Genomic DNA, 14,250 nt, shown 5'->3' with positions numbered 1-14,250 from the left:
TGTATTGATGGTGAGTAGTGTTGTGATAAGGTGACTTAGCCTTACCATGATTTATTGTTTTATTTGTGCTTTCTTGGAAATATGCTAAATAAAGCTATAATCTTCCACAAGAAAAGTCTTGGAGTAGAAGAATAGAATGCTTGTATTTTTTGGTGATTTATTCTCACGTACTTTATTTTTATGTAAGAGTTGTGCATAAGGAAGTTTCTAAAATAATATTTAGATCCATTGAATCTAGATGCTTTATAAATTGTTTCCTCTTGTACAAAAACTTTATAAGTACAAGACATTGTTGTAGAGATTGATGAGATAGACATAATTGTTTGAAGACCATTGTTATGCTATCAAAATTGTTCAATATTTGATATCACAACTGAATACTCCTAGAGAGTTATGGCTTTGTATATTGAATTGTAACAATTTTTTTATGATACTACAATTTAGTTTAGCTTTGAAGTGGTGGGTTTTTTTTCCTGAGAAGTGTTTCCCATGTATATCTTGTATTATGTATTTATGTGTTGAATCTTTATGCAATTATTTATTTAATTTGCAATAGTGTAAGGATTTGTGAGATTATTTTAAGCATCATGTCTCTTGTTAGATTTAGTATTTGGAAGTGTTTCCACACTTAGGATTCCTCTCAATTGGTATCAGAACATGGATATCTTTGTTATTATGGTTGGGTAGATGGGTCTTTTGTGTTGATCTAGTTTTAGTGCGATTTTTGCATAGGAATTTTTTAATAATCTTACCATAGGTTACATATAGAAAGCACATCCAATCTAGAGTTAAGATGGATATAAGTTTAATGGAAGCAATTTTGAGTTGCATAAACTTAAAATGGAGTGCATTCTTGTAGATAGAAATCTATGGAATGTGCTTTCTTCAATGAAACCTCAAAATACATCGCAAGAAGATTCACATAAAATGGATCAAAAAGCCAAGGGTTTGATAACATTAAGTTTGATGAATTCTATACTCCTAAATGTTCATGAAAAAAAGACTATAGTTTTTCTTTGGAAGAAGCTTTGTGATATTTACCAAGGGAAATCCTTGGTAAATAAGTTATTTTTGAGAAAGAAGTTATACTATTTGAGAATTGAGGAAGGAGGTTTTGCTATTAATCTTTTGAAATTTATTTAATATGCTAATAGATCAATTAAATTGTGTTGGTGATAAGATTGATGATCAAGATAAATGCATGCTTCTATTATGTTCTTTTGCCAAACTCATGGGATTACTTTGTTATGTTTATTGGAAGCACAACTACATTTGAATTGGAGGATGTGGTTGGTTTGTAGTTATCTAAAGAGATGCAAAGAAAATATTCTAAAATGGCTAAGGAAGCCCTAGTTTCTCATGGTAGAATAATGGACAAAAAAGGGACAAGAAGGGAAACTCCAAGGCAAAATGTTGGAACTATGGAAAACATGGTAATCTTCAAAATGACTAGAAAGACGAGAAGAAGAAGAAAGGTTAAAAGTATTTCTTTGATTCCAATAGTGATAAATCTTTTCAAGATGATATAGGGGTAAATGCACCAAGTTGTGGTGCCAAAAACATGAGACATAAAAGTTTTTTTTGAATTTTCCAAAGCATGTACGTGCTATAGCATGCACGTGCTTTAGAAAACTAATTTTTTTATATATATGGGAAGCCAAACATGCAACCCATTTTATTGTTTTTGGTTTTTACATTGTTTCTCCTCAATAGTGCACACACGGATTGGAAACATTCAAGAATTTTGTCACCCACCTACCCAAAATGCCTCCTCGTCTTTGAAGATCAAGATTGAGATCACATAGCAGATTTTCTACTCTTTTTTTCACACTCTTTTATATGTTTTTGCATTGTTTTGTAATTGTTTACATTGTTTTGTAGGTTTTTTCAATTTTGCTTTAAATTTGTTTATTTAGTAAGATTGCAATTGGTTTCTTATTAGGAAATTTGAATAATGAACTGCCAAATCCTTAGCTAGATCAACAAAATCAAAATAAAAACCCTCCACAAGATCCAAATAAAAACCCTCAACAAGATGAAAATCAAAACCCTCCACAAGAAGAGCAAGAAATTTTGCAACCTCCACTAATTGGAAGACCTCCTCCTAGCACCCAAGAAAATTTAATGAATGAATTAGAAAAAGGAAAAAATGAATTTGAAGCACTGATTGATAGGTTGAAAGCTTGTGGACAGACCAATCCAATGAGAGCACACTTAGCATCCTCCCTTGAGTCCATTATGACTCATGTAGCTTTTGTTAGTAGTCAGTTGGATAGTTGGCATGTTAAGAGGGATGAACAAAGAAGATATTATGCAAACAAATTATCATATCAAGATGTAAAAAAAAGGAAATAGCAAAAGGTAGCATTTGTGCATTGTTTAGAAAGCCTAGAGAAAAAGGCTCTATTAAACATGCAACTAAAAGGTTCCTCATCCATTGGTGCATACATGATGATATTAGAAATACTTTTGGGATAGATGCTAGATGGTCTTTGATGGCCCTCCCTACAATAATCAAAAAGTTCCAATGTATTTCTTAGAGAAATTGTATTGTGAATTTTCCCTTGGGGAGATCCCCAATTATTTTGATATATTAGAATCTTAGGGTAGAGGTGGGGGGTCATCATTTGAGAGGTCAATGACACGTCATGACCCTAATGTAGTTAGGGCACCTATTGTCAAGCCAAAGGATAAGCATGTGATAATTCCTTTAGTTATGAAGGAACATGTAGAGACCAACACTCTAGGGACTATCAATGCTTTGACGCAGACCCTCATTCATTGCTCAAGTCCATCAGTTGAGGAGGAGCCTACTATGTGTTGCAGTCACATGTGCACATCATGTGGAGTCTTATGCACATTTGGTTGTCATGCTAAAGATAGTATGGATGATGGGCTAGTTACTGATGAGTTTCTGAGTGATACATTTGGCATTGACACATAGGTAAATTACAATTATAATAAAATAATTTGATCACATTTCTAATGTATAGTGAATGACTAATTAATTAGCATGTATTGACATTGTTCAAAGTTCAGGGTAAGAGTGTTGTTGGCCCTAGTACAGATTCCCCATCCCCATTTTTTGTCTTGTCAATGAGTTGAGAGGTATGTATCAATTTAATCATTTAAATTAATACATATATTTATTAAGTAATCATATGAAGGATTAACAAAAAAAAATTATGCATGTGCATCTGTTCTTTACTGGACCATCGACATTGACAAGGGTCTCTAAGCCTAGGCATGATACGAGCTTCGTAGAGGTACATTTTTTCATATTAGTTTAATTCATTTGATTATATTTGTTTCATGTTTCATGTTACATGTAAATTTTATTATATGACATGTAGTTGTTGACATCTGAGACTCCTCCTCATCTTTTTCAGTCCATTGATCATGGAGTTATTGCAGTGATGTCTAGTTCAGAGCCATTGACTAGGGTATGAAAGATTTTTCTTGGTTTTAGTTGTTGTTTATAATAGTTAGTATTGAAATTTCAAATGTTATTTATAAGTGATTATATTGATTAAATAATTCTAGGGCCTTATTACACCCGATCGTCCATGAGCCTTTGAGGTGGACATACAGAGTGACTATTTGATGGTGGTAAGAAAATAATTAATTTTGTGTGTCCATATATTTGATTTCAATGTATAATAATTATTGATTCATATCTACTTTTTTTGTATCAGCTTGAGTTAGAGAAGAGCTTAAACAAGAGGAGGAGCAAGCATGTGAGGAAGACCCTATCATCCCCATTATCTCCCTCCACACGACGACCAAAGACCTCTAGGAATTTTTTTCCTTCCCCTCATGGGACAAAGAAGATATAGTTGACTAACAAACCTGTATACGCATTAGTGGACATATATGTTGGATTTTATGTTAGTGGACATATTCAATATACATTTGATGTATATATGACATTTTATATTTGATGTATGACATATATTTGATGCATGACATTATTAGACGTATAAAATTATTAGTTAATATATGATATGTTTGTTCATGCATGACATTATTGGTTATCATAATATATTATATGTTTGTTAATGTATGACATTACTGGTTATCATAATATATTATATGTCTATTCATGTATCACATTATTGGTTATCATAATATATTATATGTCTGTTCATGTATGATATTATTGGTTATCATAATATATATCCTATTTTTCTTGTTTATGTTTTAAACACATTGAACATGTATTTCATTTTAATGTAATTTGCATCCAAAATGATGTAGAGTGCTCACACCAAAAGCTAGTGGATTCCTAGCAAGAAAACTTTTAAGGAAAACTCTATTTCCCACCTTCCTAAGTGTCTTCAAAAATTCCTTCCAACTTGGTTAAAACATTGAAAAAACATCTACCCAACTTCACAAAACTACTTAATCACTTTCCCTATTCAAGACTTGAGAAGCAATAAGGGAAAAATGAGCAAATTTAAGAAATGGATCATAATCAACTTCTTGCTTCAAACTAACACCTTAGACACTTCAAGGAACACCTAATAACTATCTCACAAACTTTAGTCTATCATCTATTCCATCCTTCCAAGAGATTATTCAACATCCTATGAGTGAAAACAATCTTCCAACATCCTATGACTATATTTTCTTTGCAACAACATGTAATTTGCTAATTTTTGGAAAACTCTTCACAAAGGGAAGTGATTCTGTTTCAAACCCATGAAATGGCTATTAAGAGAACCAAGAAGATCCTTAACATATTTAACTAACTCCATTCAGTGATAATATATATTTAAACTGGTGTTTCATTCTAACAAAGTACAAGTTTGTTGTTCTAAACAGGAAGTAGTGATATTTGACAATAACTCAATGATCCTATATACAAGTTTAACATTAGCAGTGATTCCTTGCCATATAAAAAAAACTTAATAATCACAAACACCTTACACCTCCTCTAAATTAATAGAGGGTATTTTCATCATTCGAAATCCATTCCAACCAATTACTAGTTGGTTAGATTGGTTACAAGGTTAATTTTAACATTTTCCAAAAAATTGCTAAAATTACCAAAACGTTGTTGACAACTTTTATTGCAAAATGCAATTTTTGGAATAAATCTTTCTAGAACTTAACCAAGTGGTTTTTGGTAACACATAGGAACCATATAAGGTGTAATGACTCTTAAAACATTATTGAGTCAACTTATTAAGAAAAACAACAAAAAAAGAAAAATCGTTAGGACTAAGGCAACTTGGGTTTATAGGTGACCTCAAGTTCCTTGACCTTACAAACAAGGATTACTTTATTACCATAAAAAAATAAAATGTTCAAAATGAGGCATATGATCACCCCTTTACCTTCTATCATGAGTCTCCATCATTGGATGAGATGACATATCTAGTTTCCATTGTCAAAGATCGCTGCCCTATGGTATTTAGTGACTCTTAGGAATGATTCAGTTTGGCATGCCCAAGAACATTTGAGAGTTCAATAGAATAGGAGGATCTTAGGGCTAGTGTTTACCCAACCACCTAGAGCTAACAGAATAAATAGTTTGATTCCATGAAAAAAGATGAGACATTCGACAGTTGCTAACTTTGTACTAGCCAACACAACAAGTTTCAACATCACCTAAGATGGGGTAGCAAAATAAAAATGGAATAAGATCTCCCAAAAGAGAGAGATTTTATTTTAGGTATCTAAAACATAGTCCTATAACACTTAGAATCACATCCATACCTCACATGAGTATGTGATATGCCCTGTCAAAGATCGTTGCCATATGACATTTAGTGACTCTTAGGGATGTTCGGTTTGGTGTGCCTGAAAAAATTCAAGTGCTTAATGGGATGGGAGGAGCTTGGGGCTAGGGTTTACATAGCCACTTAGAGCTAACGGAATAAACAATTTGATCCCATGACAAATGGTGAGGGAGATTTGACAGTTGGAAACTTTGTATTGGCCAACACTACAAGTTTTCCCATCACTCGAGATAGGGTCACAAAATAAAAATAGAATAAGATATCCAAATTTTAGAGAGGTTATTGTAGGTCTCCATAACACATTCCTATAGTACCTAGAATCACATCCATTCCTCACACAAGCTCTGAGATATGCCCTATTAAAGATCATTGCCCTATGGCATTTAGTGACTCTTAGGGACAATTTGGTTTGGCATGCCCGAGAATGTTTGAGCGCTCAATAGGATGGAAGGAGCTTGGGGATAGGGTTTACCCAACCACCCAAAGCTAAAAAAATTATATTTCAATACCACGACGAATAGTGAGGGAGATTTGGTAGTTGGCAACTTTGTATTCACCAACACTACAAGTTTTAGCATCACCAAAGATGGGGTCGCAAAATCAAAATGGAATAAGATCTCCAAAGAGTGAGAGAGATTATTGTAGGTCTCCATAACACGGTATTGTAGCACCTAGAATTGCATCCATACCTCGCACGAGCTCCAGGATATGCCCTGTCAAAGATCGCTACCCTATGGCATTTAGTGACTCTTAGGGATGATTCAGTTCAGTGTGCCTGTGAAAATTTTAGCACTCAATGGGATGGGAGGAGCCTAGGGCTAGGGTTTAATAGCCACCCAAAGCTAACATAATAGATAGTTTGAATCCACGATGAACTATGAGGGAGATTCAACAATTGGCAACTTTGTACTGGCCAACACTACAAGTTTCAACATCACCTAAGATGGGGTTACAAAATCAAAACAAAATAAGATCTCCAAAAAGTGAGATAGATTATTGTGGGTCTCAACAACATGGTCTTAGAGCACCTAGAATTTCATCCATACCTTGCACGAGCTCCAAAATATTCCCTATCAAAGATTGCTAACCTATGGCATTTAGTGACTCTTAGGGACAATTTGGTTTGGTGTGCCCGAGAACATCTGAGCACTCAATGTGATGGGAGGAGCTTGGGGCTAAGGTTTACCTAGTCACCTAGAGCTAACATAATAGATAGTTTGATCCCACGATGAATGGTGGGGGAGATTTGATAGTTGACAACTATGTACTGGCCAACACTACAAGTTTTAGCATCACTTGAGATGGGGTTGCAAAATCAAAATTGAATAAGATAAGCAAAAATAGAGAGATTTTATTGTAGGTCTCTACAACATGTTCCTATAGCACCTAGAATCACATCCATACCTTGCATGAGCTCCAAGATATGCCTCATCAAAGATCGTTGCCCTATGGCATTTAGTGACTCTTAGGGATGATTCGGTTCGATGTGCCAAGAACATTTGAGCACTCAATGGGATAACAATAACTTGGGGCTAGGATTTATCTGGCCACTTGGAGCTAATGGAATAGATAGTTCGATCCCACGATGAGTGATGAGGGAGATTCAGCAGTTGGAAACTTTGTATTGGCCAACACTACAAGTTTAAGCATCACTTGAGATGGGGTCACAAAATCAAAACATAATAAGATCTCTAAAAAGTGAGAGAGGTTATTATAGGTCTTTGCAACATGGTACCTTGCATGAGCTCTGAGATATGCCTTGTCAAAGATCGCTACCTTATGGCATTTAGTGACTCTTAGGGATGATTTGGTTTTGTGTGCTCAAGAATGTTTGAGTGCTCAACACAATGGGAGGAGCTTGGGGATCAGATTTACCTAGCCACCTAGAGCTAATGGAAAAGATAGTTTGATCCATGATGAACAGTGAGGGAGATTTGATAGTTGACAACTTTGTACTAGCCAACACTACAAGTTTCAGCATCACTCGAGATGGGGTCGCAAAATCAAAATAGAATAAGATCTCCAAAAAGAGAGAGAGAGTTTGTTGTAGTTCTCCATAACTCAATCCTATAGCACCTAGAATCCCATCCATACCTCGCATGAGCTCTATTATATGCCCCATCAAAGATCACTACCCTATGGCATTTAGTGACTCTTTGGGATGATATAGTTCAGCATGCCCAAGGACATTCAAGTGCTTGATGGGATAGGAGGAGCTTGGGGCTAGGGTTTTCCTTGCCACCTAGAGCTAATACAAAAGATAGTTCAATCCCACAATGAACAGTGAGGGAGATTCGACAGTTGACAATTTTGTACTAGCCAACACTACAAGTTTCAACATCACTTGAGACAAGGTCAAAAAATCAAAATATAATAAGATCTTTGAAAGAGAGAGAGTTTATTGCAGGTCTCCATAACATGGTCCTATAACACCTAGAATTACATCCATACCTCACACAAACTTTGAGATATGCCCTTTCAAAGATCATTGCCCTATGGCATTTAGTGACTCTTAGGGATGATTCGATTTGGCATGCTCGAGAATGTTTGAGCACTCAAAAAGATGGGAGGAGCTTGGGGCTAGGGTTTACCTGGCCACCTAGAGCTAATAGAATAGACAATTTGATCCCACAACAAACAGTGAGGGAGATTCGACAATTGGCAACTTTGTACTGGCCAACACTACAAGTTTCAACATCACCCGAGATGGGGTGGCAAAATCAAAATAGAATAAGATCTCCAAAAAAAGAGAGAGGTTATTGTAGGTTTCTACAACATAGTCCTATGGCACCTAGAATTGTATCCATATCTTGTATGAGCTCCAAGATATGCCTCGTCAAAGATGGCTGCCTTATTGCATTTAGTGACTCTTAGGGACATTTTGGTTCGACATCCTTGAGAACATTCGAGAGCTCAACAAGATGAGAGGAGGTTGGGGCTAGGGTTTATCCAGTCACCCAAAGCTAATAGAATAGATAGTTTGATCCCATGACACACAGTGAGAGAGATATGAGTAAGATATGTATGCCTAGGCCTCTTTGTGCAAGATATGAGCAAAAGTTGCTAATTAGGCAAAATTGGCCTGACTCCCCATGCCTTCTCATTCCTATGAAGCAAAGCTTAATATACTGAGGAATATATACATAGGAATTGTAGCTACATCTGTTAAATATACAAAGGAAAATATAGAAAACCTACTTAATAGAGAGATTAATCTAAGAGAAAAGGACATTTAAGGAGAAAATGGTTGTCTTGGTGCCATCTAGGGTATGCCAATTACTTAGGATGAAGAGACAAAACCTAAAACTATTGAGAAAGTGTGCACATGTACACAGACACAAAATTTTTAGATAGAGAAGTAAAAAGTGCTATAAAATTACCGACAAAGCAATGTGAAGTGAAGCCTCAAATTGGCTCATTAGTAGGCAAAGAATTTGGTCACACACTTAATTCCAGCACCACAGATTTTTCAATTAGAAATGCTTATTCATCAATGGCCTTGCAGTTATAGGACTTGGGAAGCCAAGATACTCAAGCTTGGCATGTGATGAGGAAGCTTGGGATAGACTAGCTAGTCTATACTCGTGATCCTCAACTAGATCTAAGTGTTCTTTTGACACCTCTAATGGTCCCTAGGATTCCTTCACACTCAAGGATCCCAAAACCTACCCAAACCTACCCACCAAGTGAAGAATTAAATCTACTTAGCATTGCAAGTTTTCTCTCTAGCAACCAACTCTCTACATGCTTATAAGGGTCATTTATGGTTTTTCACTTGTTGGCACTCAAAATTGTAGCCCCGATTTTGAGTACCATTGAGAAATAAGGCCCTATAAATGCATTTTGATGACTACGTACCCGGCTATACTTGAGAAGCTTGTGAGGTGTTTAATGCTTCTATCACCTTCCATTCAATATGCCTATATGTTTCATGAAGTTAAGTTGCCATTCCAGGCCATTTCGTGAAGTCTCGTTTTGAGCACTTGTAAATTCTGCATTTTCACCAAAGTGTCAAATAGTGACAGGAGGCCATGTTTGCAAGTGAATATCTTGCACCCAGAAATATTTCATGACTTTTCACTTTGGGAGTGTCTAGTATCCATACCTGAGAGCCTATTTTTTGGATTTCATGTTGTTTCAAATCCATTTGACTAGGTTTTGAATCCCTCAAAGTTGGTTATTTGCATTTGTCATGCTAATGCACTTAGTTCTAAATTCTGGAAAAACCTATTTGACAAGTTATAATTTTTGACCAATTGAACAAAATGCTAAAATTCATTTTTCATTGCATTTTAGAGGTTAGAGACTTGTTATGTTTCAAATTTGAGCTTATGAAGAATCCATTTGATCAATTTTCAAACATGATTCCGTTTGCAACTTATAAAGTTTCACTGGTGTTAGCATTTGTAGATTTGTTAGTACCCCTATTGTGATGTTATATTTTGAGATCCATGATAGATGAATCAAATGGATTGTACCACTATGTTGTAGTTTGAAAAGAATTTAAGAGTGGCAAGTTTCAAATCTTGACGAATGCATCTAAACACTTTCCCAGGTCTTTTTCGTTTGCAAAAAATACTTTTCTACCATTATTTCCAGTCATCAAATCTAAGTAGCCCACTTTGACCGCTTGCCATCTGAACCTTGTTATTTGTCATGAGCCCAAATAACAAATTTATGTTTTCCTCATGACAAGGAACCAATGCCCCATTTTTCATTCTCTGAAGTGTCCGTTTAGTGAGTTTTCAAAGCCAAATCCAAACAAGTTGTACGGTTTTCTAACATGTTTTTTTGCAGGTAATTCTAAGAGGGCAACTTTGGTGGTCAATATTTTTTGATTGAGAATTCATCATGAGATGAGATTTAATAGGATCCAAGAATGTGGAACAAAGAATCACTGTGTCAGATTTCAAAGCCTAGTCAAATGTTTGGGTCAGCTTTTAAAGCCAATCAAAGGACGTCATGATACAAAATTGACAGTTTGGAAAAGAGAGTTAGAATGAGTTTTATTTGATTATTCAGTGGTTGAATTTGTTTCAATTTAGTGTTGGATGGTGAATGGGTTAGTTTTTCAATTTAGTCATTTGAAAAAGATTTATTGCTTCGAAATGATGGAGTGATTTGAAATCATCAGAGTGTTGCAATCTGAAAAAAGAGTATTCATTCTCAATGTGTGATTTGTTGAAATTTAAGAAGTCTGTTCACTTCTAATTATTCAAAGAAGGTGGAGAAAAATGATCAAGATATGGCTTTTTATGCAAATATGGCCCATAAGAATTGTTGAATTGCAAAGGAGACTTAGTCTTAATGGAGTCCTTGTAAGAAATATAAAGTAACCAATTAATTGAAAAAAACACTCTAAATAGAGGCAGCCAAAAGTGTCATAATTGAACTTGACATCTATTAAAGGATGTTGAAGTTGAGTAAAAGGAAGTGAAAGTTGAAAGCATCTGCAATGGCTATGTCAATGGAAAATGTTGATCCTGCTTTTCAAGCCGTGGGTCAAAAAAGTTGGTATGAATATTTAGCACATTGAAAATTTTCAACCTGTTCCTTTACCAAAATCTAAATATGGTAACTTTTATACTGGAGTTTCATATATTGTTTTACAGAAAACTTCTGGGAAAAGGGGAACTTATAAATATGACATACTTTTCTTACTCAGGATAGATACTAGCTAGGATGAGATAGGAAGTCGTGCTATCAAGTCTTATCTTTTTAGGAAATGCATGGAGCTGATTGAGAAGTGTTTGAGAGATGCTAAGATGGACAAGAGCACTATCCATGATGTTGTTCTTGTAGGAGGTTCTACTCGAATCCCTAAAGTACAACAACTGTTGCAGGACTTCTTTAATGGGAAGGAGTTATGTAAGAGCATCAACCCCAATGAAACTATTCTTATGGTGCTACTATCCAGGTTGCAAATTTGAGCTCTCTGGCATTTCCCATGCTCCAAGGGGTGTTCCTTAGATCATTGTGTGCTTTGAAATTGATTCCAATAGTATCCTCAATTTTTTTGCCAAAGACAAGGGCAATCAACCCCAAAAATAAGGAAGACAATGTAGCATTTTAAAAAGGAAAAGTGTCAAACAAGAAAATTTTGTAGGGGCGCTTTCTGTTAGAGAATCCAAATTAAAAGCTATAGTCAAAGAAGATATTGGGAGCAAGTAGCAGGAACACCATGTGCTAAAGAAGGAATAAAGAACACATAGGATATAGAGGTCACGCCTTGGCATGTTCACAGACTATATCGTACCTTTTGTAGAGATGCTCCTATTACACCTTGAGTAACAAAGCTTGGAAGAATTTGACATCATCTAGAAATGATCATTACTTTTTTAGTTTATAGATGTTTCTACCAATCTTAGTGCAAAAAAGTCACTTAAGGTATGATTGTCTACGAAAAATATTATTGAAGCAAGAGAGCATGATAGTATAAAAGGATGCAACACATGCATAAAGGGAACTTGCAAGCACTTAAACACAGTACATGCATAAAAAAAAGAGGAATCCACAGGGTTCATAAAAATAAAAGAACAAGGTCTCCCATGCATTGAAAGAGGAAAGGAGACTTGAGACAGGGGAGAAGCCCCACGTGAATGAGGTAGTAGGCATGTTAACGAGTATTAGCACTGCACATAGTTAACATAGAGCTAATGCAAACAAATTATAACTAGCAAAGACCCACACCTATAGCATAATATGAAGAATGTAATGAGAAAGAGCTTGGCAGTAATACCTTTGAAGTTGGAAAAAGAGTTAAACTGAAGTTCGCCTAGTACACCGGATCAGATGTAGTTGTGAGCAGATATACTCCAAGAACATTCACAAATTAGTTGTAAACTTCATTTAATTAATCTCATCTTCTATTTCTTACTGATCCAAGGATCGACCATGAATAAGAGCCTCTACATTAAACAAGTTTAAAGGTAGATCAAGTTAAGAACAAGACCCTATGCAAACAAGAAGGGGAATATAGTTAAAAAGATATATCCCACATTCCTCGTGGGAGGGACATTTTAGATGTTTAAATACTCAAAGAAACAATATGTGGAGTGTCTTAAGACGAGAGCCTTTTGAAAGGCTTCTTGTGCATGTGGCCCGGTTGGCTAGTTGGAGGCAAAGAATAGGTAATATTTTGAACAAACATGCACATTAAAGAGGATGATGTCAACATAGTCAAACTCACTGGAAAAGTCCAAAATCTGGCAATTCACTATATCGGCACCAGAAAATGGTAAGGTTTTCTAGTAGCAGCATAGAGAATCACTAGAAAACTTTGAAATTTGGAAAAGTAAGATGTGGGTCCCGCTTCCAATGTAGTCAACAAACCAGTGAGTGACAAGTGGCAATCGAGTAGTGGAAATAGAACAACTCAGTGATGATGTGGAGCTCAAGACCAATCGCAATGTGCCACACAAAATGAATTCAAAGGATGAAGATGATGTAGCAACATAGAGAAACAGTAGAAAACTTTGAAATCTGGCAAAGTAAGATGTGGGTCCCGCTTCCAATGTAGTCAACAAACCAGTGAGTGACAAGTGGCAATCAGGTAGTGGGAATAGAACAACTCAGTGATGATGTGGAGCTCAAGACCAATCGCAAGGTGCCACAAAAAATGAATTTAAAGGATGGAGATGATGTGGCAAATCATGATCAGATGCCACCAAATCATGGCACGTGGTAGATCTGAGGTTATTCGCTATGTCGCTAAGGTGAAGTTGCACACCAGTTAATATAGCCATATAGCGAATATGATGTTGCATCCAGGTGGTATGCTGACATGGTGAAACTGAAGGACAAATTAGATGCTGAAACATGGAACCTAGTTGGAAGGGTCAGCTGACTATGTAAAAAGGGGGTAAATCACATCTCGCCATGTGTCATTAGGCTAGTCAACAAGTTTGACCTGGATAGAGAATGATGTGGAAATTTGAAAAAGCATAAATTTTAATATTTTATTAATCTCCCTCAATAATGTGTAGTTCATTTTAAATAGGATTAGATTTATGATATAGTTTTCACTATTGAAAAAATTCAAATATTTGTGCATTATATTGCTTTGAAAGCATATAAGTAGAGGCTTGAACTTTAGAAGGGCATAACTGGGGCTATTTTTATCCAAAATAGGCACTCCAATATACCATCAAAATCGAGAAGATTTAAATTTTCCATTTTTGAGGTCAATTTTTGCACAGTTGCTCACTAGTTCATGCTATAAGAGAATTTAGGATTCCTAGGACATTCTCAGCAGATCAGTCAGATTTCATTATGGATCATCATAATTGGTTAAAGGATAGATTTGAAGACTTTTTGAAGCATAAATATGGAAGAAACAATTTGGAAAAGATTATATTCGCTTATTGAGGCCATTTTAACAGATTTTTCACTTTTACCATGAGTTCCTTTTTGCATCAAAATTAGTTATGATGTTGAATCAAATATCTTAGATATTTCTTGCTTTTGGAAACCAAATGATGAAAATTTGATTATGGTAGTTGAGGAG

Source organism: Cupressus sempervirens, chromosome 3 (genome assembly GCF_028749045.1).
Source record: "Cupressus sempervirens isolate cs-2001-9-10 chromosome 3, ASM2874904v1, whole genome shotgun sequence".
Taxonomy (NCBI): Eukaryota; Viridiplantae; Streptophyta; class Pinopsida; order Cupressales; family Cupressaceae; genus Cupressus; species Cupressus sempervirens.
The sequence above is the reverse complement of the archived record's forward strand: the minus strand, read 5'-3'. Positions refer to the sequence as shown.